Source organism: Amblyomma americanum, unplaced genomic scaffold (assembly GCF_052857255.1).
Source record: "Amblyomma americanum isolate KBUSLIRL-KWMA unplaced genomic scaffold, ASM5285725v1 scaffold_49, whole genome shotgun sequence".
Lineage (NCBI taxonomy): Eukaryota > Metazoa > Arthropoda > Arachnida > Ixodida > Ixodidae > Amblyomma > Amblyomma americanum.
In genome coordinates, this window is record NW_027526521.1 from 151,562 (window position 1) to 159,015 (window position 7,454).

The 7,454-nt window shown below is 47.7% G+C and overlaps 1 non-coding gene across 1 annotated transcript; it reads left to right on the plus strand.

Moving 5' to 3' along the window:
* Window positions 1-1,713: 1,713 nt before the first annotated feature.
* TRNAL-UAA (transfer RNA leucine (anticodon UAA)) lies at window positions 1,714-1,797 on the plus strand. Its single transcript has one exon. It is a non-coding gene; the product is annotated as a tRNA-Leu (tRNA).
* The last annotated feature ends 5,657 nt before the right edge of the window (window positions 1,798-7,454 follow it).

A 7,454-nucleotide genomic window follows, 5' to 3' on the forward strand; every position in this document is an offset into this window, starting at 1 on the left:
TTCGGGTGTCCACTGTGCCATTTCCTTTCCTCAAGAACCAAAGAAAACAAGACAGCCCACGGCGTTCATACAGCTCATTGGCGTTGACAACTTTGCAAAGGCCGTTCATTTTCACGAAAGGAAAGGCGCACAACCTGCTCCGTGGGTCAGTGGAAGCTTTAATGTCGCTTTGGCGTACGTGGCGTTGGTGTCCAACTGCGAAAGGCTGCTTTGATTGCGTTCCACATAGTTGATAGGTAGCGCACCCTCCCTGCCACCCTTGGAGGTGGCATGCAGTTAATGCTTGATCGCGGGAGATCGATCACAAAGTGAACGCTTCAATGCCGCATGTCAGCCACAACGCTGTCAGCGCTAATGCATTCAGGTCACATCTCTCTCTCGCCATCGCCACATGTATCAAAGCACAATGAGGCGTCCGCATATCCAGGGAGCCAGTTATGCGCCCTTCCTTTGCTCACGTCCATCGCCGTCTAGAACATTGTCAACGCCAACGCCAATGAACACAGTGAACGCCGCCATTTTTCGCTCTGTATATCCTGGATTAGCTGAGCTAATCAACATTAATTTTTTGCTTTCGACCAGTGTTAGCCAGAACTAAACCAACATCAATTTTTTCTTTCCTCTGTAGTCGGATACAGCTAAAAAATTATGACTGACGTAAGCCGCACCTCGTGCAATACGACAGCACCGCAAAGTGCGAAATTCGTCGCCACGAAATTATTCCGCAGCCCTCCAAAAAGGCACCTCTTTCTTTCTTCTTTAGCTCCCTCCTTTATCCCTTTTCTTACGGCGCGGTTCATGTGTCAGCCGATATGTGAGAGAGATACTGCGCCATTTCCTTTCTCTGAAAAAAAAAACAATTTTAATTAACATACTAGAGAGTTTTAGTTTCACGTACGCAGAGGGTTCACGTACGCAAACGTGAGAAGTCTACGTAGCCTGCACGGAGGTGGTTTGAAACCCTTGTAGTTACACGTACGCGAAACACGCCGCGCGTTACGCCTAGCGCCATCTACTAAGAAACACAGACACTGGTTGTAGCCATAATCATCCAAGACAAGTCATTAAGCGAAGCCATTCATAGCGAGACCGTTGCTATGACGACGACCAACGCTACTTCGTCAGGCTTAGCAGCTGAAAAATCGCCCTTCGGCCTGAAAAACAAAAGCTATCTGTCGCTTGAAACCTTATGCGAGGGTAAGAATGGGCAAATCGAAGGCGAATACAACAGTTTAGAACACCATATCGCCTCGAGGGATTAGCGACGAAGCTGTTATCGCCATGAAGCGGCGGGCAGGGTGCCGCCATGTTTGTCAACGCTACGTACGCAAGCAACGCAAAGACCGCAACGTAAAAATCCGAATCTCACGTACGTACGTGAGACTCGCTCATACCCTTTGCGTTCTGCGCATGCGCACTGGTCACCCGTAAGAGCTCTACGTACGTGAAGCCTCTACGTACGTGAAACTAAAACTCTCTACTATCTGCTTCTTATCATCCGGGGAAGGAGGGCGAGAGCGCAGGCTTACGTCGCCCATGTTACACTCGCAGCCGGAGAGCAGTGGCCAGCGCCCGGGACCGCAGCGCCGCCGCCCGGCTGAGAGACCGCTGTCGCTGCCATCGCGGCTGTTTGGTTACTTTTGGCAGAGACGCTACATGTATACGCACACACTTTCACCGTGAATATCTGTTCGTAAAAGTAGCCGCACCGTGGTCAGAATGGCCGAGCGGTCTAAGGCGCCAGATTTAAGCTCTGGTCCTCGAAAGAGGGCTTGGGTTCGAACCCCACTTCTGACAACGTTTTTTTTACTTTTTATTTTGGACCTACAGTGAACATTGTACATACGCAGCACTAACACGGATTTGTTGTTAGTCTATCAAAAGGATAACAACGATTGTTAAAAGCAAGCATTAACACACCTTTCGATTAAACAGCACTGCCCTGTTTCTTTTTTCTTTCTCCTGTAGTTCAATGCAACCAAAAAATTACGGCTGACGTAAGCCGGAGCCCTCGCACAGTACGACAGCACCCCAAAGGTGCGAGTGTGTGAGTGAGTGAAAAACTGTACTGAGCGCTAGATTCACTCGTCTACTGCGGTCTTCAGATGGCTCCGTCCATATTCTTGCAGAGCAGTCGGTTGCCCTTAGTCCAGGGCTCCGCTGGATGATGCTGCGAGTTGTGCTCGCCGAATCAGTCCTTCTTGGTCGACCCGGCCATCGCTGGAGAGCACTCCCTCCCATTGCTCCGCACTGGGGTTTGATATAACGGGTGCCACGTCTACCTTCTGGCATGCCCACGTTATCAGATACAACGTGGGTGTTTTGTGGCACCAGGGGCATTAGTCATTGTATTGTGCGGGATATATTTTGCTGAGTGCGTTTAGGTTCGGGTACAAGCCCGTTTGCAGCTGCCTCCACGCGACAGAGACCTCTCTGCTGAGGGAGTTGTGCGGTGGTGGGTACCGCTTTCTGCAGCCCTTGTAGTAATTTAGTATCGCCGAATAGTCTTGGTGTACAGGTTCGGTCCCCTCGAGGTCGTATACGTTGGATGCTCGGTAATAAGTGTACCCTCGAGCTATCCTGAACGCCTCTTGGTTTCCTGCCACTCCCGTGTGTCCCGGCGTCCATACTATCGTATGCCTAATTGGTTGTTCCTTTGGCTGTCGTTGCGTTATGTGGTCTCCGGGGCGGAGTATGTTGAGCGCTCCGTGCCCTATTCTGCCGCGTAGGTATTTCCGTCACGCCGTTTGTGAGTCTGTAAGTAATGTTAAAGGCCGTTTATACCGATAGCCCTCTGCTGACTCTAGAGCGACGAACGCTTCTTCAGCCTCGACTATCGTGCACTCTTGTAGTGATGCGCTGGTAATCTCGCGTAGGCTCGAATCAATCACACTCTCAAAAAAGAGGTTTAAAAAAGGGGTAACAAAGGGGTAACTTCGAATTTTACCCCTTCTCGGCAGGCATATGGAATAACTTTGCACCCTTAAAATACCTGCTGCGAGACGTTTAGTCTGTTTCGTGAAAGTTGCACCTTTTTTATCCCTTTTTGTCAGTGTTGAGAACTGTGTTTCGTTTTTTATGCCAAATATGGCGGAAAAAATGCTTCCTTGCATTTCTCCTAGAGGGCACTTTGGGTTTAGTGACTGAAATGTTGAGGCGAAAGCAATACTGAGGCATTGTTTGCACTTGCGCAGTATCTCCATGCTAGCAGGTTCCTTTTACTGAAAAGCGCAGTTTTCTTTTTTCTCAAGAAGTAAACTTTGAAGCACGGCAGTTCTAGTTGATCAAAAAGACATCTTTTATCTATGTTGAGGTTAGAGCAAGATGTCTTATAAGAAGAAAAAGCTTTGTATAGAAGCTTTGCTGTTTTTTATCCTCCGAGAGTTGCTGATCATAACTTACCACTCTAGGTCTAATTTTCCCTTTAGGAACAAAACTGAAAACAATGACAATGACAAATCTTTTATTATGGTGCAATGCTCAAAGAGGCAGCCAGAAGAAATACGTGTATGTGATGTCAGGATTGATTTCCGCACCTTCGTTTTTTAAACGTGCATGGATGAAGGTTTTTGTAATTCTTCATTTCTCAAATACGAGGTAGCACATTGTTTTACTTATAGCTTTAAGAAGGTGCCGTGACCAACGTTGTTTGTAAATCACGTCGGATGAGGGCAGTTGCATGAATGCGTCCTTGAAGCAAGTTGTTCTTTAGCGGTGAGCACCCTCAGCGATGTAAAGTGGACCCTCGTGGTAGTACGCGGGACGCGTTTTTTCTCCGACCTAAGCGCGAGCGGCACGGCGACGTCACGCTGGCCACAGCGAGACCCTCTACACTCCAACGGCGTGCGACCGTCGACGTGTTCGGCGGGTTCGGCACACCTCGACCACACCAGCGGCAACTTGGAGAGTGTTTCGATTTGGCTTCGAGCGCGTCAGTCTCCGCCGGCCCGGCCAGACCGGTTCCGCCTCTCGTCGAGGCGGCATTTTCCCGTTTTCCAAAAATGATGGGAACCGTCTGCAGTGCAGGTTTGCACAGATTAAGGTGAATATCCCTCTCAATTTCTGAAAAGTTACAATGGAGGGCGACTGACTCATCTCTCTTCACACTACCCCGGTTCTGGGTAGAGTAGGAAGTGAAAATCAGTCTGTGAACGAGGGTGTCTGTCGGAAAGCAACTTCTTTTAAGTCAGTTTTTATGGAATTTTGAAAGTTGAAACCGAAAATTCTTTGTGATGTGAATACAGCCTTTTAATTTCCTGCTCTGCCAACAGAGGGAATGTGAGTCAATCGCCTTCCATTTTATCCTTTTTATGAAAGGAGAGAGAGTGACGGCCCTTAATCTCAGTGAACCTGAAGCCCCACAGGTTTCCACCAACTTTCGAGATTGAGTGTAAAGGGTGGTTCACATGCAAGCGACTCGGCGAATAGAGCGAACAGCGGCGCGGCACTACGAAGCGTTTCGCGAGCTTTCGGTTCACATTCGTCGCCACTGCGCGTTTCCCACCGCTGCAGTGGCTAGAATTGTAGCCACAGCACACCTACAGTGAACTAGAAGTTTAACTGTTGTACAACCGCTGCGAAAACCAATGTTGCGGGCAAAAGATATGCGCTTGCAACCGGTTTTGGTGCCTGAAAACACAAAAAATTGTAATATATCAGCACAATGTTATTGTTTATTCTCATTGTTTATTTGAATAAATATAAATCTTTCGTTTTAAGCATTCAACACCACTTTATGTAATTTCTTTTTTTAAACAGCACAAACACTGGCCTATGCGCAGGCTTTCTTGCACGATGTCTTTACAGGTCACGTGGCAACGCCGAGCCGTCAATGGTTGAGATGCGGTGCTGCCGCGAAAATTTCCAACTTGCCCGAGCCTCGCCGCTCCAGCCGCTGGAGCTTCCTTCGCCACTTGAGAGAGGGGGTATGCGCCGCGGCGGCGGGATTCGCGAGTGGTTCGCTTACATGTGAAAAGGGCAGTCGCCGAAGGGTACTCTGTTGCACCGTTGTACCCGTTTCGACCTGCTCCCCGCGTTCGTAGCCTTGCTTTGCACACAAAAGAAGAGAGAGCGAGTATTTATTGTGGATAAGCTAGAGACTAGTGCTGGTACAGGAACGGAACTTGTCGCCTTATAGAGTCAGTGGAAATTTCGGATTCACTGGAATATTTGGCTACTCATTGTGTCCTTTCAACAACTCCCCTCTCATACAAATAAAAGAGCATCTTCCCTCTTCCTTTTCGAACAAGAATGCGGAAATGTGAACAAGGGTTTTCGTTTGAAAAATATGTGCTATATCGCAGTGGGTGTTACTATAAATTCTGCAAGTTGTCAACTGACCACTTGCGGATACCTGCAAATCTTTTCCGGAAAGCTTGTTTTCCAACTAAAAGGTCTCGAACCCAAACGACACACTCACATTCTTCTTGAGAAGTAAAACTCCGGATGGTCGCGCGCTGTCTGCGGCAGAGGCTAGGCAGGGAGAGGAAAATGCCTTCGTCGCCGTTCCGTGGTGTGTGTGGGGGGGGGGGGGGGGTTCATTGTTCGGGCTATAGGTGCAGAGGGGTGAATGGAGGAAGTTAGAGCGCCGGAAGGTAAAGCGCAGGCGCGATGAATTTTGGCGCCAGGTACAAAAAGCAGTCCAGCCAGCAATATGGCGGTACGTGGAAACGTGTATAGCAAGAAGGAAAAGAGAAAGAAGGGCTTTAGGAGGAGAGAAAAATCATGAATGAGAAGTGCACCCTTCCTTGCCTCTGAAAAACACCGCTCCTATTGCTGACATGCTGACTTGGAATCCCCTTGAGAATGCAGCCCTTTTGAAATGTGTTGCTTTTATGGAAGCTTTTTTCTCGATCTTTTCACACCGCACTCCTCTCCGGGGTGTAACAGACGAGTTGGTACCTGCTTATAGTGGCTTTGTCCTATGTCTCGCTGCATATTTCATTAGCTTCCAGTTCCTACATACCTATTATTCTTCACAACACAGTTTTAACCAACGTCATAGCGGCCGCCACCTCTGGGGCTAGATTACGGCGGTGCAAGGGAATCCGTTTTCCGTAATCTGCTTGTCGCCAAGCGGAAGGTAGCCTGTGCGACCAAAAATGACTCCCGTGACGTCACGGCTTAGAAAAACAAAATGAGGCACTTTTTCCTCGTGTAATTGACTGCTTTCTGTGTTGTTAACACCTGTAGTCTTTTAACGATTATTTCTACTAATATTGAGGCATAATTTCTTTCTTTTCATAATCTCGTCCAAGCTGATTTCAGTGGAAACCATTTTACAAGGAACTACATCACGAGAGCGTCCCCAACACATTGAGTCGCTGTTCAAGAGTATCAAACGTAGTTCAACAAAGCTGGCCCTCGTTGCAGAAACTGCTTTCTTTTTATAAAAGTGGTGAACACGAATTAATAGTAGATCGACGCGACGCAATTTTTTTCGTTGCTGTCCATCGCGTTTGCGAGAGGCCTTCAGAGCGATGGATTCGGATAAGAGCAGGAGATAGACTTCAATCGTGACATTGAGTAGCCTCCGATTTGGTGAGGACAGAACTCAGGGTCAAGGGAAGAATGGGCCATGGTGTAACGCCAGTATAAGCACTGAGCACAGAAGGTTCGGAGCAAAACTAGATGAGAATAAAAGTTATTATCAACTGGCCGCAAATCGCAAAATAGTTGCACTGCCGCAGGTACGGACCACAGGCATGAAATCGCTAGGAGAATATGAATGAGGGAAATGGAGAGCACTGACAGGCACTCTAAGGTTATGTCCAGACCTGAGACAAATCTTGCCGCACATCGATCAAAAACTTCAACGTTAACAAAAGGCTTCAAATTGAAATGTGGAAAAGAAAGATGTCCATTTGAGTGTTTTAAATAACGCGGCAATCTGGACACCTTTACCAGACATACAGTATCCGCTATGCATACTTTCAGGTTCTGCACAATGGCATGCAGCTGGTTAGAACAGCCACGCATTTTTTTAGCACAGCTGCGTCAAACCTTCACTCTGAGAACGCTTTGTGGTTCGTCACGCGTAACATTAGTGCACTCTTCTGAAGCAAGGCAGCCGGAATCGAGACGGGCTCCCTTGGCACCGTTATATCACGTTCAAACACGCACGGACCGTTTCCAGTAATGGCAGTGTTATTACGTGCAAGCCCGCGGGTGCGTTTTTTAACTGCATAAAATTTTGGGCTGATGTCTTTGTATTTAAAACAGCGTTTTAAACACCAGTTCTTGAATCCCCACATGCATTTTCCGAGCTGAAGCACAAGCCATGAAATAACATGGAATCACTTTTAACGCAGCAGCACCTTTCCCAACTTCGGCACACGCAACCAGCTTCCAGACGACCTCTGCAATATGCTGGGCGATAACTAATTTCAAATAAAAATAAATCGGAAACCTTTTTCAGCAACGATGAGCCAGACCGTTACGTAGTACTACTTTAA